Here is a 10,126-nt window from a genome sequence, read left to right as displayed (position 1 = left end):
GGTCACTTGATTACAGACCTGAGAGTGGCTATTCTTCAACAAAAAAACTTCAGAAACAGACTCCAACGAGAGACTGCTGAATTGGAATTAATTTGCAAACTGGATACAATTACTTTAGGCTTGAATAGAGACTGGGAGTGGATGGGTCATTACACAAAGTAAAACTATTTCCCCATGTTTATTCCCCCATCCTCCCCCCCCCTACTGTTCCTCAGACGTTCTTGTTAACTGCTGGAAATGGCCCACCTTGATTATCACCATAAAAGGTTTTCCTCCTCCCCCCCCCGCTGGTAATAGCTCATCTTAAGCGATCCCTCTCCTTACAGTGTGTATGATAAAACCCATTGTTTCATGTTCTTTGTATGTGTATATAAATCTCCCCACTGTATTTTCCACCGCATGCATCCGATGAAGTGAGCTGTAGCTCACGAAAGCATATGCTCAAATAAATTTGTTAGTCTCTAAGGTGCCACAAGTACTCCTTTTCTTTTTGCGAATACTGACTAACACGGCTGCTACTCTGAAACCTGTAGGGTCTCAGCCAGCCAGCAGGGTTGCATTGTTTCTTGAAGATCCATCCATTTAAAATGGCAGCTATCATGGAGGATCTTCTCCTTCCTTTAGAAAGCAGCACAATTCTTGCCATCTGCATTTCCTCTTAATGCCAACCTGAGGAGAAAAATTAGTTTAGAACTTGGTATTAAATAAAAACATAGGGTACAGAGTTGGGGGTGAGTGAACCAGTTGTTTTTTGTTTTTTATTCAGGTGCTTCGCAGGTGCAGGCACTTTCAGTTCCATTTAAGTGGATGGTTGATGTGTTCACAAGGGATCTGGGAGCCCAGGGTACTTGGAGGAGGAATGCAGCAATTTCTATGCCCATATGGATCATCATTAGAAAGAGGAGAAATAACTTATATGAAGCAGAAATGTTGAGCCTCAGTAGTGAAAAGGTGGGGAGGGGCTGTTCAGCCACATCAGTTCCATTGCTGGTTCGTACAATAGGCATGAGGTTCAGCCCAGATGCTTCCTTCTTTCAAAAAATGCCAAGTTCACAATGGTGATATTGGAGATGAGCAGATGAGGTTGTTCCATGACTACAAATTCAAGTGCTCTCCTCTACTAATAGCAGGTGGCATCAGGACCATTCTAAAGTAATATCAACTTTGGCCTGATAGCCACCAAGTAGGGATGGTATGCATGTGGTGGCTCTGAACAACCATAATCCTTTGGCCATATGTTAACAGAGACTAAGGCTCAACCACTAGCATTGTATAGATCCGCCAATGGAGTGGGCTGAAGAATTTAACAAAATTAATAGTATTATTCAGCCATCTCTATCCTCCAATACACTTCTGCATTTCTCTCTCTGTTGCTTATTCTTTTCAAAAATTCATAGATCTAAGGCCAGAAGGGACCACAGTAGTCATCTAGTCTGACCTCCTGTATAACATAGGCCATAGAACTTTCCCTAAATAATTCCTAGAGCAGATCTGTTAGAAAAACATCCAATCTTGATTTTATAATCATCAGTGATGAAGAATTCACCACACCCCTTTGTAAATTGTTCCAGTTGTTAATTACGCTAGCTGTTAAAATTTATACCTTATTTCCAGTCTGAATTTGTTTAATTTCAACTTCCAGCCATAGGATTATATTATATCTTTCTCTGTTAGATTGAAAAGCCCATTATTAAATTTTTGCTCCCCCATGCATGTGTTTATAGACTGTAGTCAAGTATTAATATTTAATATTAATATTAATATTCTCTTTGTTAAGCTAAATAGACTCAAGAAACTCAATCTATCAGTATATAGCATGTTTTCTAAGTCTTGAACCATTCTCATGGTTCTTCTCTGAACCCTCTCCAATTTATCAACATCCTTCTAGAACTGGAAACAGTATTCCAGCAGTGCCAAATACAGAGATAAAATAACCTCTCTACTCCTACTTGAGATTCCCTTATTTATACATCCAAGTTGCCCCTGTTTATGCATTCCATTAGCTCTTTGGGCCACACCATCACACTGGGAGATCATGTTCATCTGATTATTCATCATTACCCCCAAATCTCTTTCAGAGTCACTGCATCCCAGGATAAAGTCCCCCATCATGGCCTACATGGAATGCCCACCTTGCCCAAAGCTATCTGATTTCTAAGGACTTATAAAAAGATAATTAACTCCACTTTAATACCAATTAAAGAGCCATGGAATGCAATGATCAGAGACTGGGGAACAGGTTTTAGTTGTCATTGTTGCTTTTCAAAGATCCTAGCTTTACTTAGTACAATCAGTCTTTGGGAGATTGGCCATGCTGTGGATTTTGGAATCTAAGCTGGATCTAAATGCAATACTATTATTGCAATACTAGATTTGTGATTTGGGATATAGCCAGCACAGGGCTATGGAGTCCAAGGTGTATCCGTATTTAAAATAAAAAGTAACTTCACACTTAAAAAATATCCTCCAGAAATCTCCACCTATATCCTTTTCATTGGGAGTCATCAAGCCAAATCCGTCTTTTCTCCATCTCCGTTTAACCCAATCCAGAAATATTTAGCCTTTTCTTATCTGGTATCTGTACATTCCTGTGGAGTAACCAGAAATACATTACTCACTGATGAAGCATTTCAGCTCTGCTTCATTCTTTATCATATCATTTGCTCAGTTTTAACTCAGACCATTAATATGCATGAAGTCAAGAACATTGTCTCAATCATAGCAATAACTAATTTGGTTAAAACAACATTAGAAACACATGGCAATCCTTATAACATCTTTCATACTGTCCCCAGGGAAACCTGACTCATACAAAAGGGCATTTCCAAAAGTCCAAGGTTTAGATAAAAAATCTGTTCTCCAGGGCTTTGGGTTCTCAGGTCTTCACAGAATTCTGAGGCAGCTTTTAGACTGCTATATCAGATCACCTTTTGAAAGGAATCTGCCTTCTATAGTCTGAAGGGGACAAATGATTGATGCTCTGTTGCAACAAACTCCCTTCCAGCAGCAGAAGCAAATCTCTTCATCCAGAATGGCTGAGGTGGGTAAAAGGCTCCTGACTCCTCCACCAATCTTCTGCACCTATCAGAGCTGAGCGTGCTTTCCAGAGATTCCATTTGCACCAGATCACAGCCAGAGGGACAAAAGGCCAGACTGAGTTGGTATCCTCCCAAGTGGGGCTCCTGTTTGCCAGGAGCTAAGGGCCCATTTACATCCTGTTTCTCAGAGTGAACCTGCTTGCTCAGAGGTTCATATAAAATCTAGAACACATGTGTTTTTCTTAGTGGTTAAGGAGGTGAGCCCTCTCCAAAACGCTTCATAGGATTATGAGAGGATTTGTGGCAGCCCCAGTGGATCTCAGCCCACTTTCTCTTTCACCTTTAAAAAGACAAGCCCAAACCCAAGAAAGTTAAATGCAAAATATCCTATCTTAATGTAAAATTGAGGCTGAGAATTTAAATTTAAATTTAAACTCAGTCAGGAAATTCAGAGTTAAATTATCTAATAATAAATCACTCAAAGCACACACACATACGCTGCAGTTCTGATTACCAATTAGGTTATCTTCATGGCTGCTTATAGGATATGGGAATGAGTTAATGCTCCCAGGAGAACATTACTATTTGAATTTCCTCATTTATGAGTTTAAATTCTCAACCTTAATGTTGCATTGATGCCATTTTTTGCATTTAGTTGCCTGTTTGCAAGGTTCAAACAGCTACATAATTGAATGAATGAAGCTTAATGCTGCCCTCTAGATAGTGGCATTCATGTTGCTGAGGTAAGGTGATTACAGTACCCAGCAGAATCAGTGCAGTCACCACCAGAGCAACTTAGAACCAGCATGAATGCTGAAAGCCAGGGCCTGCAAATGAGAAAAATGGGATGTATGGCCACTGGGAGGCATTCACGGACAGAGGACAGTTCTCTCAGGATGGACTTCATCTGAGTAGGGAAGGAAATAGACTTCTAGGATCGAGGCTGGCACAACTGATAAAGAGAGCTTTAAACTAGGAATTAGGGGGAGATGGATGGGAGATGTCCAGGAAATCTCTACGCCAGATTTTAGCATTGAGAGGGAAGAAGACGAAGTAAGAAAGGATACAGCCGTGGGTAGGAGAATGTATATAAGGAACGAGGGTGGTGTGGATACTAGTCTAATAGGTTATACTGGCTGTAGAATGACTGTGCCTAATAGGGTACAAAATGTGAGCAAGGCCAAACAGCAAAAATTAAGATGTTTGTACACCAATGCGAGGAGCCTAGGTAACAAAATGGAGGAACTAGAGCTACTGGTGCAGGAAGTGAAACCAGATATTATAGGGATAACAGAAACATGGTGGAATAGTAGTCATGACTGGACTACAGGTATTGAAGGGTATGTGCTCTTTAGGAAAGACAGAAACAAAGGTAAAGGGGGTGGAGTAGCATTGTATATCAATGATGAGGTAGAATGTAAAGAAATAAGAAGCGATGCAATGGATAAGACAGAGTCCGTCTGGGCAAAAATTACATTGGGGAAGAAAACTAGTAAAGCCACTCCTACGATAGTGCTTGGGGTGTGCTATAGACCTCCGAGATCTAATTTGGATATGGATAGAGCCCTTTTTAATGTCTTTAATAAAGTAAATACTAATGGAAACTGCGTGATCATGGGAGACTTTAACTTCCCAGATATAGACTGGAGGACCAGTGCTAGTAATAATAATAGGGCTCAGATTTTCCTAGATGCGATAGCTGATGGATTCCTTCATCAAGTAGTTGCTGAACCGACTAGAGGGGATGCCATTTTAGATTTAATTTTGGTGAGTAGCGAGGACCTCATAGAAGAAATGGTTGTAGGGGACAATCTTGGCTCAAGTGATCATGAGCTAATTCAGTTCAAACTAAATGGAAGGATTAACAAAAATAAATCTGCAACTAGGGTTTTTGATTTCAAAAGGGCTGACTTTCAAAAATTAAGGAAATTAGTTAGGGAAGTGGATTGGACTGAAGACCTTATGGATCTAAAGGTAGAGGAGGCCTGGGATTACTTTAAATCAAAACTGCAGAAGCTATCAGAAGCCTGTATCCCAAGAAAAGGGAAAAAATTCATAGGAAGGAGTTGTAGACCAAGCTGGATGAGCAAGCATCTTAGAGAGGTGATTAAGAAGAAGCAGAAAGCATACAGGGAGTGGAAGATGGGAGGGATCAGCAAGGAAAGCTACCTAATTGAGGTCAGAACATGTAGGGATAAAGTGAGACAGGCTAAAAGTCGAGTAGAGTTGGACCTTGCAAAGGGAATTAAAACCAATAGTAAAAGGTTCTATAGCCATATAAATAAGAAGAAAACTAAGAAAGAAGAAGTGGGGCCGCTTAACACTGAGGATGGAGTGGAGATTAAAGATAATCTAGGCATGGCCCAATATCTAAACAAATACTTTGCCTCAGTCTTTAATAAGGTTAAAGGGGATCTTGGGGATAATGGTAGCATGACAAATGGGAATGAGGATATAGAGGTAGATATTACCATATCTGAGGTAGAAGCAAAACTGAAACAGCTTAATGGGACTAAATCGGGGGGCCCAGATAATCTTTATCCAAGAATATTAAAGGAATTGGCACCTGAAATTGCAAGCCCATTAGCAAGAATTTTTAATGAATCTGTAAACTCAGGAGTAGTACCGAATGATTGGAGAATTGCTAATATAGTTCCTATTTTTAAGAAAGGAAAAAAAAGTGATCCAGGTAACTACAGGCCAGTTAGTTTGACATCTGTAGTATGCAAGGTCCTGGAAAAAATTTTGAAGGAGAAATTAGTTAAGGACATTGAAGTCAATGGTAAATGGGACAAAATACAACATGGTTTTACAAAAGGTAGATCGTGCCAAACCAACCTAATCTCCTTTTTTGAAAAAGTAACAGATTTTTTAGATAAAGGAAATGCAGTGGATCTAATTTACCTAGATTTCAGTAAGGCGTTTGATACCGTGCCACATGGGGAATTATTAGTTAAATTGGAGAAGATGGGGATCAATATGAACATCAAAAGGTGGATAAGGAATTGGTTAAAGGGGAGACTGCAATGGGTCCTACTGAAAGGCGAACTGTCAGGTTGGAGGGAAGTTACCAGTGAAGTTCCTCAGGGATCGGTTTTGGGACCAATGTTATTTAATCTTTTTATTACTGACCTTGGCACAAAAAGTGGGAGTGTGCTAATAAAGTTTGCAGAAGATACAAAGCTGGGAGGTATTGCCAATTCGGAGAAGGATCGGGATATTATACAGGAGGATCTGGATGACCTTTTAAACTGGAGTAATAATAATAGGATGAAATTTAATAGTGAGAAGTGTAAGGTTATGCATTTAGGGATTAATAACAAGAATTTTAGTTATAAGTTGGGGACACATCAATTAAAAGTAACAGAAGAGGAGAAGGACCTTGGAGTATTGGTTGATCATAGGATGACTATGAGCTGCCAATGTGATATGGCTGTGAAAAAAGCTAATGTGGTTTTGGGATGCATCAGAAGAGGCATTTCCTGTAGGGATAAGGAGGTTTTAGTACCGTTATACAAGGCACTAGTGAGACCTCACCTAGAATACTGTGTGCAGTTCTGGTCTCCCATGTTTAAAAAGGATGAATTCAAACTGGAGCAGGTACAGAGAAGGGCTCCTAGGATGATCCGAGGAATGGAAAACTTGTCTTACGAAAGGAGACTTAAGGAGCTTAGCTTGTTTAGCCTAACTAAAAGAAGGTTGAGGGGAGATATGATTGCTCTCTATAAATATATCAGAGGGATAAATACAGGAGAGGGAGAGGAATTATTTCAGCTCAGCACCAATGTGGACACAAGAACAAATGGGTATAAACTGGCCACCAGGAAGTTTAGACTTGAAATCAGACGAAGGTTTTTAACCATCAGAGGAGTGAAGTTTTGGAATAACCTTCCAAGGGAAGCAATGGGGGCAAAAGATCTATCTGGCTTTAAGATTCTACTTGATAAGTTTATGGAGGAGATGGTATGATGGGATAATGGGATTTTGGTAAGTAATTGATCTTTAAATATTCAGGGTAAATAGGCCAAATTCCCTGAGATGGGATATTAGATGGATGGGATCTGAGTTACTATAGAAAATTCTTTCCTGGGTATCTGGCTGGTGAATTTTGCCCATATGCTCAGGGTTTAGCTGATTGCCATATTTGGGGTCGGGAAGGAATTTTCCTCCAGGGCAGATTGGAGAGGCCCTGGAGGTTTTTCGCCTTCTTCTGTAGCATGGGGCATGGTTGACTTGAGGGAGGCTTCTCTGCTCCCTGAAGTCTTTGAACCATGATTTAAGGACTTCAATAGCTCAGACATGGGTGAGGTTTTTCATAGGACTGGGTGGGTGAGATTCTGTGGCCTGCGCTGTGCAGGAGGTCGGACTAGATGATCAGAATGGTCCCTTCTGACCTTGTATCTATGAATCTATGAAAAAAGAATTGCTTTGGGGGGAAATGCAAGGATGGATATACAGGGCCAGGTTCACTGTACACTTTGCCCTGCTCTTATTTCACCTTCTGGTTTTATATGATACACGGTAAGTTTATTTTGATTTTAGTAATACAGGAGAAAGATTGTGAATGTTTATGTTAAGGTCCATTTCATATGGAACTCAGAGAGCTGGGCTATCTAGAGGTTAATGCACCCAACATCCAGCCTCTTGTCCCTCTGTCAGGATGGTAGGAATAACTGATCCTGATCTTAAGCTCAGAGGTTTGGCTTTCCACCTGCATCTGGGCCTCAGCCCTTAAGGGGTTGTGATAAGGGGATCTGGGCTCTCACTCTTCACCAGGTGCCAGCTCAGGGCCCTGTGGAAAACAACACCAGCAGGGTCCTCACTGCTGTAAGTCGAAAATTGCTTCCCTGAGTACTTCCTACCAAGAGGTCCCTTAAGCTTCAAGCGTGGGCCCTACAGTCCAAATAGTCTGTCATAAATATAAAGGGAAGGGTGAACACCTTTAAAATCCCTCCTGGCCAGAGGAAAAACCCTTTCACCTGTAAAGGGTTAAGAAGCTAGGATAACCTCACTGGCACCTGACCACAATGACCAATGAGGAGACAAGATACTTTCAAAGCTGTGGGGGGGAGAGAGAAACAAAGGGTCTGGGTCTGTCTGTGTGATGCTTTTGCCAGGGACAGAACAGGAATGGCATCTTAGAATTTAGTAAGTCATCTAGCTAGATATGCGTTAGATTATGATTTCTTTAAATGGCGAGAAAATAAGCTGTGCTGAATAGAATGGATATTCCTGTTTTTGTGTCTTTTTGTAACTTAGAATAGAATATCAGGGTTGGAAGGGACCTCAGGAGGTCATCTAGTCCAACCCCCTGCTCAAAGCAGGACCAATCCCCAATTTTTTGCCCCAGATCCCTAAATGGCCCCCTAAAGGATTAAACTCAGAACCCTGGGTTTAGCAGGCCAATGCTCAAACCACTATCCCTACCTCAAACCGCTATCCCTCCCCCGAAACTTAAGGTTTTCCCTAGAGGGATTCTCTATGTTTTGAATCTAATTACCGTGTAAGGTATTTACCATCCTGATTTTACTGAGGTGATTCTTTTTACCTTTTCTTCTATTAAAATTATTCTTTTAAGAAAACTAATTGCTTTTTCATTGTTCTTAAGATCCAAGGGTTTGGGTCTGCGTTCACCTATGCAAATTGGTGAGGTTTTTTACCAAACCTTCCCCAGGAAGGGGAATGCAAGGTTTTGGTGAAGATTCTGGGGGGAAAGACGTTTCCAAACAGCTCTTTCCTAATAAAAAAAACCCAGTTAGACGTTTGGTGGTGGCAGTGAAAGCCCAAGAGCAAAAGGTAAAATAGTTTGTACCTTGGGGAAGTTTTAACCTAAGCTGGTAAAAGTAAGCTTAGGAGGTTTTCATGCAGGTCCCCACATCTGTACCCTAGAGTTCAGAATGGGGAAGGAACCTTGACATAGTCAACCTCTCAAGAACAGTGTAGCGAGGGGGCATGGTGAGGAACCCCTGGCTACCCCCTGGTGGGTGGAGCCAGAACACCAGCTCCCACTCTGCCAGAAGCAGAGGGGCAGGACAGGAAGTATAAAAGGTGGGCCCTGCAGCTCAGTTGGGCTGGAGCTGCTAAAGGAGACAAATGTCTTCTGTCCACTGCTGGGGCTTGAGCCTGAAGAGGATCCCTGCTTTGCTGAGGACTTACCAGAGCTACTTGGGCTGCTGGCCGACCAGGGCCCCGAGGAGCTGCTGGGACTGCCATGAGCAGTGTACCCTAGGGAGACAGAGCCCAAGCCACAGATACACTGTGATGGGACTGTAGAATGTAGCCCAGGGACACCGACTAGTTTGGTTGTGTTGTTGCCTGAACCCCAGTTAGTGTGTTTTGGGTGGATCCCCGCTGATTCAGTGGTGGAACACTTTGCCACTGTTAGGGCTTTGGGCTGGAACCCAGTGGAGTAGGGTGGGCCTCGGTCCCCCCTCTCCCCTGCTGTCAACCCCACCCCTGAGATATCAGCCTCCCCACCTTAGGCCAAGAGGCCTGCATTTGTCTGCCATCTGCCAGAGCTAAGATGTCAAACTGTCTATTTGCTGCTCTGCCCTGTCTGAGCTTCTAGGCTGCTGGGGCTCTGCCCTGCCTGAGGGTCTGTGCCCAGAGACTCTTTATTTCTCTGCCCTACCTGCAGCCTGGGCCCTGGACTACCTGGTGCCGTGCCTTGCCTAGAGCATCAGGGCCATACAGACTGCTAATCTCTAAATAATCCTTGCCTTATTAAGGACCTGAGAGTGAGGGGACATGGCCTCCCTCTGAGATTGACAGGGAGGGACAGCCAGGCACTTCTACAAACAACAACAACAAAAAAGTCCAAAGGATCAGGGCCCTGCAGGACCTGCTGGTTCTCAAAGCAGGTGCAGGTTGGAGAAGGCATTGCCCGTGGGTCTGAACCATTCTGTGTCCCCTCTCAGGTTCAACCTTTCATCTAGGTTCCTGGAGAAGAATTCCTGTCTCCTGCAGCCTGTTCACCTCCCTTTGCCTGGCTTCTGAGCAACTTTTAACCCATTCCTCCAGCCACAGCATGCTCGGCAGGTCTGGAGGGTGAGGCTACCTGAGTTCCGTATAGTCTTTGGGTCCAGTGT

General features: G+C 42.6%; 1 long non-coding RNA gene across 1 annotated transcript; it reads right to left on the bottom strand.

Annotated features, from left to right (window-relative positions):
- Positions 1-532: 532 nt before the first annotated feature.
- On the bottom strand, positions 533-9,244 carry LOC122457781. Its single transcript, XR_006277458.1, has 3 exons — positions 9,195-9,244; positions 2,481-2,588; positions 533-669 (listed from the first exon to the last, which is right to left on the bottom strand). It is a non-coding gene; the product is annotated as an uncharacterized LOC122457781 (long non-coding RNA).
- Between the last annotated feature and the right edge of the window lie 882 nt (positions 9,245-10,126).

The sequence above is a fragment of the Dermochelys coriacea genome, chromosome 1, assembly GCF_009764565.3.
Source record: "Dermochelys coriacea isolate rDerCor1 chromosome 1, rDerCor1.pri.v4, whole genome shotgun sequence".
Lineage (NCBI taxonomy): Eukaryota > Metazoa > Chordata > Testudines > Dermochelyidae > Dermochelys > Dermochelys coriacea.
Note: the sequence above shows the minus strand (reverse complement) of the source record. Positions and strands in the feature narration are given on the sequence as shown.